Source organism: Leptinotarsa decemlineata, unplaced genomic scaffold (genome assembly GCF_025532065.1).
Source record: "Leptinotarsa decemlineata unplaced genomic scaffold, Ldec_3_MD MMD2_tig00000199_RagTag_RagTag, whole genome shotgun sequence".
NCBI classification, from domain to species: Eukaryota; Metazoa; Arthropoda; class Insecta; order Coleoptera; family Chrysomelidae; genus Leptinotarsa; species Leptinotarsa decemlineata.
In genome coordinates this window covers 15,054,015-15,066,832 of record NW_027412544.1, presented here as the reverse complement: position 1 = coordinate 15,066,832, position 12,818 = coordinate 15,054,015, and the positions used below count along the sequence as shown (strand labels likewise).

The following is a 12,818-nucleotide window of genomic DNA, read 5'->3' as shown; positions in this document are numbered from 1 at the left end:
CGTATTTCGTGTGAATAATTTATTTGTAAATTGCAAAGTGCTTTCGGCTTTTACGCCACAATCAGTGCGATACCTGCAAGTAAGTAATAGTCGTGAAATTTGTTTGATGTTGAACTTTAAATTCTTTTTTGAATTACTTACTCGTCAAGTATATACAAGAAGATCCTGTAGAATCAAAGTATAAAACCTTCATAAAACACGACTCTGGGTAGACATGAACATTAACATTACAAAAAGTGCCCCTTTGGGTTTAACACATTAATATTTTGTTTCAAACCTTTTTGTAAAATTATTTCCAGCATGCTCAAAGACGAGTACGAGGAGTAGAAGGAAGTGAAAATTTGACATTGACATGAGGTCATCATCATAGAACATATTTAGTTCGACAAATGACATAATATGTAGTTACCACAGTACACAAAAGTTCTCCAAGGTGAGCAAAGAACTATTCAATTGGTATTTTGGGATATGTTGATTTTGAATTGGTTAATTTAGTCGTCTATGTAAAGGAATATATGATTTATTAAATTGTACTTGTGTATTCAAACATTCAAAAGAAAATACCTTTTGTCTAATTTCTACTTAGTTTATTAGGTTATGACCGGTTTCGGTTTATTAGACCATTTTCAAGTAACTGATACATCAAGTCAAAACAAGTACTTAAAAAAAATACACTGATAAGGTCAGGTACCTGTAATATGTACCTAAAATAACAAATGTTACCTGAATACCAGTACTACAATAACTAATTATCTTCTATAATATATCAGATTACCAACTGTTGAATGGATCCTAAACTAGATGTCAAAATTCCCAAATTCAAAAGGGGCGAGCTGCATAGTTCTAGGTCATCATTGAGCATTTTGAAATTGAGGTTTTTGTACAATTCATTCATTTCCAATGCTTTCAACCAATTCATCTCCATTTCTTTATTGCACGAATGAAGAATTTTCATGTTTTCTTTATTTATTGTCTCATTTGTTTCTTGTAGATGTTCATATATAGCTGATTTTTTATCCGATAATATATGTTTCCGGTATCTTATGCTGAAATTTTTGCATGTCTGGCCTGCATAAGCTGCTGGACAGTCACGACATTCTAGTCTATATATGCTCGATATTTTCAACTCATCCGTTTTGGGTTGTGCGTTAGAAACATGTTATTCGTGTTACCAGAGAATCTGTTCTACATCTGACCGAAGGCCGATAGAATGTTTAGAATAGCGACAACATTCATAGAAAAAAACTTAGGTAAGATGGCGATGATGAAACTCTGTCAAACAATAAGAAACTGATTTGGTTGCAGAGGGGCAGACATGAAGTATGTGCTCTGCTGTATCATCATCTTTCAAATAAATACGGCATTTGCACTGTGATCCCACAGTCCAAAGCTCTTTATATGATGATTCAGATAACAGTGGCAATTAGGCAACATAGTTCACCCCAGCTATGATCAAGAGCAATTTTTTCTGTCTGTTAAATCTGGTTTTCTGTTAACCAGCTGTCGCCTCCCTACTAACTACAACTCTCAATAGTCGAAACTTGTGGGAGCTAAGGACTAACGAGGTCTTATTTTTTAACGTGTGATTCTTAGCACGTGTTGCCAACAGGAAGTGAAAATCGATTGTCAGGCCTCGCGGCTTGAACCAGCAGTTCACACAGCGGTTGATTGAGTGAGTAGACCAAACCACCCACGTCAACCCGACCGGCTACCGGGAACATACTTCGGAGAAAGTATAAATGCCTTAGGATAGGAGTAGGAGTAGGGCTAATTCTAGTAGATTTAATCAAATATATAAAATAGGTACAGTCCAGTTACTTAGTCTTCGTTGGCTAAGGGTCAAAGCCATATCAGTATCAGGTTCTGTAGCACCCTCTCTTGCACAGGAGTCATCAAGTTCCAGGCCATTAAAGTCAGGAATTCTACCCAGGGACAGTTTGTCGAGTAACTTGGATGTTACTCGGTGAGTACCGAGTGCTTTCATAGCCACTTGGCCGTCCGAGAATATGTTTAATGATTTTTATGTGAGTTTCCGCCAATTTTTCCAGATATGAATCGATAATGTGAATTTCTGCTTGCAATATCGCTGTATAGTTTGTAGTCAGGTTGGTATCCTATCCTGGGTCTGCGACTTTATATGTCTTTAACGGAAACTGAAGGTATTTAAATACATCTGTGAATCAACAGCTATCTGCTCTTAGGGCTATATAAGAAAACAGTTGTTTAACTCAATAGTTGTTGAAACTTCACTTGGAAATCGTATCGACATACGAAGTAACTTATAGGCTATACCGTTTTTCGAGAAAAGAGAGAGTAGATATCCAGAAGTTGTTCAGCCGCAAATAAATTAGTTAACTAGTTTAGTGATCCAATAATTTTCTGAAGAAAGATTGGTTGGGTAATAGGATCAATTTTTCTTTAAAAAAACAATTGTTTCCTTGCCAACGTTTCGAATTCAGGGCTCTGTTATAATGGATTTTCGTAAACATACCTCCCACAAAACTTATACACGATTATTATCGGGTCAATTCTACAAGAAATATTGAGTTCTTAATTGAATTACTCACCGAAAAGTAGTTTATCCGTGTTAATATTACTATTTTAAAAACTATTAGACATATTAGATACATTTACAAAAAATTAAAAACATTGCATCAACCAAATTTTCGAGACAACATCAACACAAATCAACATGATACCAACGAATAACTTTATCTGTGATTCTGATAAGGTGGTGTCTGGTTTTTAATCAATGACAGAAAGAAAAGGAATGAAAAAAGGGTAAATTATTTAGTTATTTCATTTATCAAATTGAAATATGCAGTATTGAGACCATCGACATCACCTCTAGTGCCAACATATATATATATATATATATATATATATATATATATATATATATATATATATATATATATATATATATATATATATATATATATATATATATCACTTCGCTCAAGAGTTTTTTGGATAAATATGGTTGAACATCTAGAAAAGTTGGATGATCAAAATCCAAAATGTGTCCATATACTCTTTCATGTTCAACGAGGGCTGTGGGGTTTTTCATATTTAGTTTCTTAGTCTCTCATGTGTTCCTAAACTCGTGTTTTAAGATACCGTCTGGTTTGACAACATAGCATTTGTGACAGCTTCCACAGTTCAATTTATCCATCATATTGGATTGTATGTCTTGTGGTGTTTTTGTTTTTTGTATCGAGAAAAAATGCTTTCCAACTGTATTTTCATTTGAAAAGTCCACTTTAATTTGTTCGGTACCGAGTAGCATTTCAAGTTTACCAGATACATTTTCTATAAATGGAATTTTGTGATATTTGGGTTGCAACCCTGTATTTTGGAAGAGAAACTTCTTTCTTTAATTTTTTTTCTAATAAGGGCTTTCGGAAAATTATTTTTTACTAGATAATTCTCAATAATTTGGTAATTTTTGTTATGGAATTTGGAATTGGAAATGGCAATTGCTCTTGATTTGAAATTTCCTATAATGTTGATTTTACTGTGAAAGTTATGTTTTGAAAAATAATTTGACTCTCTAGTTCGTTTATGATACCAGTCTGTCTTTAAAATTCGGTTTGCATCTTTTATTATTTTAGTATCTAGAAATGCTAACGAATTGTTTTCTTTCATTTCAAGAGTAAATTTCAGTTTAGGAAAAAAACTATGAAAAGTAGCTGATATTTCAGTTTACAAATGGGTGACATACAATTACCCGTTCTCAACCTAAAAAATTGTTTGTGAAAAGATTGTGATAAAATTAGAAAATTCAAAAGTATCCTTCATATAAAATTCATCCTTATCGAAATCGTTTGTCAATATTTCGCTAATCCATTTCAAAAGCCTATAGACGGGAGAATCAACAAAACTATCGATATATCCCAAAGGTATTCCATCCTTTGGGATGGATATAATTATTTTCATGCAGTTTTTTAATCAGATTTTTGGACTTGTTTTGTATTTTTTTCGGTGGATCATGTGGTGAAATCTTATAAGTGTCATTATCATTCAAAATGTGTGTAGCCTTTTCAAGAAATTCATTTTTATTTATTATGACCGTCGAGTTACCTTTGTACAAAGGTTACTCAACCAATCTTTCTTCAGAGTTATCATTAAAGATTCAAATCCATCATTTGTCAGTTTCAATTTCTGTTTCAAAGAATAATAAACACCTTGTAAGGTTGAAACGCTGTAGGTTTTCACCAGTTTCCATCTACCATCCAGTTTCAGATATAGTTAGAGGAAAAAACAAAAACTGCTTTCATTTTTCCTGACAGCCTTCATGAATATAAGACACTGCATTTCGGTTTTTCAAACACTCAACGATTTTCAAAGTGTCGGAAATATCATATTGTATAGCGGAACACGTGAAGCGATTTTGTAATTCGTTATAGTGAAAATTTTTTGCCAAAAAAATTATCCTATCAAATTTGTCTATTTCTAGTCATGTGTGTCGAAATAACCAATGAAACCATCATTACACTGATAACTACCCATGGATATTTTTCACGGGTAGTTATCACTTATGTCATGACATTGCTAAGCAACCAACACAATAAAGTTGTTTGACATTTCAGTAATTCAATTTATTTGTATTTGTTGTATTTATTTTATTTTTAATGTCATAAATTATACTTATTCCATTTATTTCGAAAATGTCACTTCCTCGCTTTGATGTTCAAAATGATGCGGCAATTGACAAAATCATTGAAGAAAATACACCAAAAAATACTGTCAATAGTAAAAAATACACTTGGAAAATATTTATGGAGTTTTGTGACGCCAGAAAATATGAATTGGGTGGAAATCGTACTCTCGAAGAGCTTGCATTAATACTCAAGGATTGGGCGATTAATATGAGAAAAAAGGATAGCACAGAGTTTAAGGAGGCTACTGTTAGAACCGTTTGGAATATAACAAGCAAATTATTACAAGAAAAGTATTACAAGGAGTATAATATCATGCTAGACCCCTTTAAAAGTGTTGCATTCATACAAGCGCGGAATGCACGCGACGCAGCACGAAGAGAATGAGTAAAATTATAAACTTTTGGGATGAAAATACCCCTATAGGACTCCTACGCAAATTTTATCACATAGCAGCGGTGGAATTGGCTTGGAGAGGTGGTGAAGGTGCTGCTTGCTTAGTTGATTATTTTCATATCGAAAAGGACAACAATGGATCTCCAACTAATAGGATAGAATATAATCCAATTTTCAGTAAAACCTGCCAAGGGGGTTCAAAGAACTGCGCCTCTAGCAAATGGTTAGTTCAAAATAGTGATAACAATGCTTGTCCTGTCAGATTATTCATTAAATTATTATCAAAACGAGGCACAAATAGACTATTTTTAAGGCCAAATCGTCACTGGAAGACAGGAAGCGATAACTGGTATGACAATATGCCTCTGGGTAGAAATATAATCAACGGATGGACGAAATCTTCTGCTGAAGCAATTGGCTTGGATACGAAACAGAGAAAAATAACCAATCACTCTAATAGAGCAACTGCAGTCAGTCAACTAGCTAAGAGTGGAGTTCAAGAACAGCAATTGTTGAAAATTACTGGGCACAATAATGGAAATTCCATAAAACCTTATTTGAATATTGATCAGGAACATCATAACCAAATAATCAATAGTATGCGTGGAAACACCTATGCAGTAACCGAGGCAAATACAGCAAGATCAACGGAATATCATTATACGAATTGTTCTTAAAATAACTGTGTGTTCAATAAATAATTTTGTTCGAATTGCAAAAAATTTTCTCACCGAATATCCCTCGAACATTGATAAATAACTCATAATTTTATCACAACTTCCTCAAGCACGTTATTTTAGGTAACATCCCTCCGCCTTCGGCGTCGGGATGTTACCAAATAACGTGCTTTCGAAAACTGTGATAAAATTATTTCGTTAGTTATCAATGTCCTTGGGATATTATAGCTGAAAATCGTTCAGTAAACTAGTAGTTCGTTTTCATATGGATTTTCATCAAGGATCGATAAGCTTCATTCAATTATTAAAGGAAATTCTAGAAGATCTAAAAATGCGAACCGAATACTTAAACTAGATATGTAATTTTTTGAAGGAGATTAGAGTATCTGGGACACAAAATACGAGAGAATGATCTTAAAGCCTGGCTCAAGATAAATTACTGTAGTTAAAAGTTGGCCTGCGACATTCGTCAAGTAAGACTGTTCCTAGGATAAACCAGCTCACTAAGAAAGGGATTGGAGTTGTAGTGAAAAGAAGATCATGACACAGCATTGGAAAATATGAAAGATCTCTTGATAATGAGAACTTTTTTGTCATTTTACGACGGTACAACAGAAATGGGTTTCACAGCAACGCTTCCAAGGTTGGTGTTGATGGGCTTCTGCTCCAAAAACGGGGATATAATTCAATCGGACTTGTCATGTTTTTCAACCTACACACGACAAGGGAAGAAACAGCAGGAACAACGCTATTATTTATATGAATTGGAAATACTGTCAATAGTCTGAAGCAATCCCGAGTTCATTTGTTAGGTTTTCAATTCATAGTCCTAATGGACTGTAATGCACTTAGGACCACCCTTACTAAGATAAATATCATTCCGAGAAACGTAAGAAACCGAAAAAAGTATACAGGGGTGTATGCCGTAGATCAGACGACGTGTTTCACGATATATTACGAAAGTGATAGTGAGCAGGTTACTCACTCAGATAGTGAACAAGATTATAAGAATGCGAGTTCGCAAATGGAGTCAGTGAATCTGATGATCCCACAGTTACATTTGTATCCTTTTCTTTGAGACAACTGATTGTTTTCCCTTCAATATCGAGCGGAATAGTAGCGTGGCTGAATGTAACATGTCACTATCGAAATGGGTGGAAAAACACGGCGGCTAGAAGATCAATGATGTGCAATTAGTTATTTGTTATTCAACTTGAGTCAGCCAGACGAGAACGTTATTGTTCATTTTATAATTGAATAATGGTGAATTACATTTGTTCGGACCCAATTCTTCTTATCTCTTCCAATAATCCTCTAATGTAGGACAATGCAAGGACTGGCTGTGACGGCTTCTCTTTCTTGCGATGCTCCTGCTGTCTTTTAGCCAAAGTTTGTTCCACCACCGCTTTGAAGTAGCCATTCTGTTGAAGATCATTTTTGATGATGTCTAGTTCCTTCTCGAGACCTTCCTTCATATTACAGAGGCCAAAGCACGGTCTAATAAAGTCTTGATGATTCCTGTTTTAGTTGAATGATGGTGGTTGGATTCGTGATTCAGATACTGTCCCGTGTGAGTGGGTTTTCGGTATACAGATGTTTCCCACTTAGTATCGGTCCTCTTTACCAATATGTCTAAGAATGGCAATTCGTTGTGGACTTTCTTCTCAATGGGCTCATTTACCAATTTTTTTTTTATTTCATTATTTGAAAGTTTATGTTTCAAATAGTACATCTGCAAAAAATCTGAATTTTCACTCTTTATCTTCCCCTTCAAATTAATAGTTGAATGTGGCGTTCACCGAAACGGGGCGTGGTCAAACTTGACGTCACATCAGCCGCCAGTGCTGGCGGATAAGCGAAATACATACGTGTACTGAAGCCGTAGAGAGCAAGTTGTGTGTTGTTTACTGCAGTGTATCAACTGCGTGAATATGTAACACGTGGTGTTTTCAAACCAGTCAGCAAATGAAACAAAATCCAACGATGGCAGCGATTAATAATCTCCAACTACTTACAGGCCCGGTGGCCACCGCTCGAAGCTCATTGCTTGGTGTGACGTCAGGATGTACCGCGGGTGACATCACATTTTCAATTGCTCTTGCTCAGTTGTTAATTGACATAAAAACCGGAAAATTTTGTGGGATACTTGAGAGATGATTTACTTTTATAATATATAATTTTCAATAAAAAACTAAATTAGCCTGAATGAGCCCATTGTGAAAGTGATGGAATGTATTACGATGTTGATGTGTTTCAGGAAGGTGTCTTCAAACAAACGTTGAATTATGGGTTGTAATTCTTCACTGTAGGTATATGTGAAGAGATCTATTTTTTGAAAAAATATATGTATTAGGAATATTGTATCTGCTTCTTCACATTCCTATTTCCCTTTTTTTAAAAATAAGTGTTTGATCATGAAAATAACGTCTTTTTTATTTTGCACGATAGCTAGAGAGAGGACTTATTTAACCTTTCGGTACCCGCATCTTTTACTGGAATATTGTCGAGGGAATACATGTTGAGGATGCAGTCAAAATTACTGGGCTGTTGTTTGAAGAATACTCTTTGTCATATGGTCGAGCTTTCGAGAATGTTTATTCCCTTCATCAAGACATCTACAAGAAAATTAATTTAAGAAGGTATGATATTTGTCAAACCAAAATACTCCATTAATGTTTAACTTTTTTCATCGATTTATATGTTCAATTAATTGTTTTTTACTCATTTTTACTGCCCTGAAGAAGCTTCCCACTGGAAGCGAAAGCTTGGCAAAGTAAGCAGACTTTTGATTTTTAACTTTTTGACTGAGAGAGCTAACCTTTCCTTCTATATATATATATATATATATATATATATATATATATATATATATATATATATATATATATATTCTTTTGAAATAGCTACGGAATTCAATAACTATTTTTCCAATGTAGGACCAGAACTTGCTAATAAAATACCGCGGACTTCAAATTGTAAACATTCTTACAAATCACTACCCCATTCAATTTTCTTGGAACCTGCAACAGTTATTAACACCATAAAATCTTTAAAAAACAAAAAATCACCGGGTTACGACGAAATTACCGCAGAATGTTTGAAGGAAATTGCAAATGAGATTGCAACACCACTGTGTTATTTAATAAACAATATTATTTATAAAGGTGTATACCCTTCTTGTTTTAAATTATCAATTGTAGTCCCATTACATAAAAAAGGAAGTAAAACTGAAGTTTCCAATTATAGACCTATCTCCCTGATTTCTAACTTTGCAAAAATATTTGAAAAAATTTTGAAAATTCGTATAACAAAATACTTAAATAAATACAATTTAATATCAGAACATCAATTTGGGTTCAGGGAAGATAGGTCAACACAAGATGCAATCTCTTTTCTGACAAGCAAAATTTATAAATCACTAGATACAAACAAAAAATCATTATGCATTTTCTTGGATGTTGCAAAGGCATTTGACACAGTGTCTCATAATAGGATATTGGAAACTTTACAGGATTTAGGTTTCAGGGGCAGTGTTTATAATTTGATGGTAAGCTATTTAGCTGGAAGAAAGCAAAACGTCAAAATAAATGATAAATCAAGTGAAGAAAATTTAATAACATATGGTGTGCCGCAAGGTACGGTTCTAGGGCCTACTCTGTTCACCATTTATATTAATCATTTACTTACCTTGAATACTGAAGGTTCCATTATTAGTTTTGCAGATGACACGGCTGTTTTTTATCAGAGTGAGTCATGGGCTGACCTACAACAAAAAATTAATCAAGATTTTATTCACATTATAGACTGGTTTGATTATAATTTATTACCTGTTAATTACTCAAAAACGTGCTTTGTTCCATTTAGTTGTTATGAAAATGGTTTACCAGATTTTAATGTTGTACAGTTATATGTCAACAATAAAATGATAGAAATAAATAGAGTTAGATATATAAAATATTTAGGTATAACAATTGACGATACTATGAAATGGAATATACATATACAAAATGTAATTAAAATATTAAGGCCTATGCTATATAAAATAAAATTTCTGAACCGATACTTAGACTTACCTGTGATAAAGATTGTATATTACTCTCTGGTTGAATCTAGGCTAAATTACGGAATATTGGGATGGGGTGGAGCCGCAAACTGTCATTTGTCCAAACTTGAGACTCTACAAAAAAGATTCCTAAAAATAATATTTAAAAGAGACATGTTGTATCCTACAAAACTTCTTTATCAAGAGGCTAAAATATTTGATATTAGTCAGTTGTACTACATACAATTAGTGTATTTTCAATATAAACATAAACGTCACGAGTATATAGACCACGTACATAACACTAGAAATAAAGTAAAAAAATTGATCAAAACAGAACTGACACTCAAAACAATTGATCATCGAAGTCATTTGCATTCAGCTAGTCGAGCCTATAATATACTTTCGGAGTCCATTCGACAGGCAGAACATTTTAAAAAATTTAAAAAATTAATTAAAAAATTCGTTTTGGACGAACGACATCAAATTAATTTGTTACTAAGAGCCTGACGTCCTAGTAACATAGTATTTTTTTTGTATTGGCAAATCCTGTTGTTTGCAATGGTTTGTAGTTCTTTTTGTTTATTATTATTTTTATTAACTACTACATACAAAAGTTTTATTTACTGTCTAGATTATTTCTTCTGTATTTCTTTTTTGTTTGTTGCTATAGTTTATTTCATAAAATACGTATATTTTTTAATCGAAAATTTTGGCAGTTTCATCGCATACAAGCTCTGCTTTCGCGATGTTCTGTGTTGGTGTTTATTTGTATTTATTTGTATATTATATATAATATAATCGATGTAAATTAGCATGTGAACAATTGACAAATAAACATATTATATATATATATATATATATATATATATATATATATATATATATATATATATATATATATATATATATATATATGATGTGTTGTTTTTCCGGGTGTTCATCCGTTGTGTACTATTCGATAGTCGACGTTTCGCCATCATCTCAGATGGCATTATCAAGACGAGTTACTGCTTCGCTTCGAGAGGTGTAACTGATGTCAGGTTCTTCTTGTGGTGTTTTTATATGGTTACACATGGTTTTATATGGTACACATGGTTTTATGGTGTTACCACAAGAAGAACCTGACATCAGTTACACCTCTCGAAGCGAAGCAGTAACTCATCTTGATAATGCCACCTGAGATGATGGCGAAACGTCGACTATCGAATAGTACACAACGGATGAACACCCGGAAAAACAACACATCATATTCTACCATCCGTGAAAACCTACATTGTAATATATATATATATATATATATATATATATATATATATATATATATATATATATATGTATATAGAAGGAAAGGTTAGCTCGACTGGCTAAGTTAAGGAATAACGTAGGGAATGAATCGGGTATAGCAGTCAGAGGCAGAGAGATTGTAAAACTCTTTTTTCTGTTCAAGCTTTCGAGGCGTTTATTGTCTCTTCATCGGGAACTCTACAATAATTATTGAATGAACAAACGGGTATGGACAACGTGTTCATACTTACGAAAGTGAGGTTTAAATGAAGATAACAAATAAGTAACAAAGAGGATCCTCATATATGTATGTCAAGATTAAAATTGGTTAAAAACATGTAATATTCAGTCAGAATTTTGCAATAATGTGACATGATTGCACGAATAATATGAAACAATGAATTTGAAAATTGAACTCAACAGGTAGTCAGACATGATTGACATAAAACATTAAGTTTGACAGAATTTCTTGTTCTGACCAATGCATTGCTGCCAATGAGATTTCACAGAACTGTAAAATGATGAATCACAGAGAGTGAAGGTAAGGCGTTTCTGTTCTGAAATTGTTAAGTATTATCAAATTTATTTTCTTTATTTGAGCAAAGGAGATAGGTATAAATTAGGCTGAGACTTTCAATGTCTGTCCTGGAATTAATAGTATTTGAATTTTTAAATATATGACACATTTCTAAGAAAGTTCTTTTTTGAGTATAATTTTCTGAGTCTAAAATTTCAACATTCTTGAAGGAAAAAGCATGATCCAAATTTATGGTGTGATTAGAAAGGGTACATTAGAAAGGGATTATTACATCTTCGCACTCTTGTGCGAAGTGAATCTGTCTTTTAATTTTCTACTCGTTTGTCCAATGTAAATCTTTTCACAACTGGAACATGGGATGGAATAAACCACATTGGATAAATTGATGATATCTTCTTTATCTTTCAAGTTGGAAAAAAGTGTCTTAATAGTCTTCACATTTTTGAAAGCTAATTTCACATGTTCAAATTGACTAAACATTTTTTTAAGATTGTATGAAAGGCTACCTAGATGAGGTAACGAGAAATAGAATGTCATTTGTGGGGAATTGGTATTGTTAGTAATATTAATATTATTATGCAAATTATTATTTTCATACAAATTGTTATTATCTAGAATTGTGTTAATGGAAGATCTGTTGAAGAGTAGTTTATAAATGAGAGATTTTGGATAGCCATTTTGAAGAAAAAATTCTGCAAGTTTTTTAAAATTTTGTGAACGAAGGCTGCTATGAGTAGTGCACACTACTCGATTTTTCATCCCCATTATTAAATTTATTTTTTGTTTTTCCTGATGGAAAGAGTTATAGTGTGAAAATCTGCCAGATGATCCTGGTTTTCTATAGCACGAAGTTATTGAGGAATTGTCCTCTCGCCTTATTAGTCGGGAATCTAAGAAGGGAACACTTCTGTTGGAATCCTCTTCCTCAATAGTGAACTGTACCAGTTCATCATAATGGTTAAAAACCTGCAGAATTTCATTGATTCCATTATGTGGAATACTGAGAATAATGTCATCAACATATTTTTTAAAAAAAGGAATTTGAAAGGATAATTTATCAATACACGCTTCTACCAGATCATCCATTACATATTGTGCTAAAATGGGTGAAACTGGGCTGCCCATAGGCATGCCTTGGATTTGTTTATAAATGTTATTGGAAAAGGAAAATACAGTAGAGTCATATAAGAACTCTATTGCTTGAATGAATTGAGAAA

The 12,818-nt window shown here is 33.1% G+C and overlaps 1 long non-coding RNA gene across 1 annotated transcript; it reads right to left on the bottom strand.

The window, feature by feature from the left end:
* Positions 1-8,622: 8,622 nt before the first annotated feature.
* LOC141481505 (uncharacterized) lies at positions 8,623-9,979 on the bottom strand. Its single transcript, XR_012465027.1, has 3 exons — positions 9,808-9,979; positions 9,422-9,497; positions 8,623-8,754 (listed from the first exon to the last, which is right to left on the bottom strand). It is a non-coding gene; the product is annotated as an uncharacterized lncRNA (long non-coding RNA).
* Between the last annotated feature and the right edge of the window lie 2,839 nt (positions 9,980-12,818).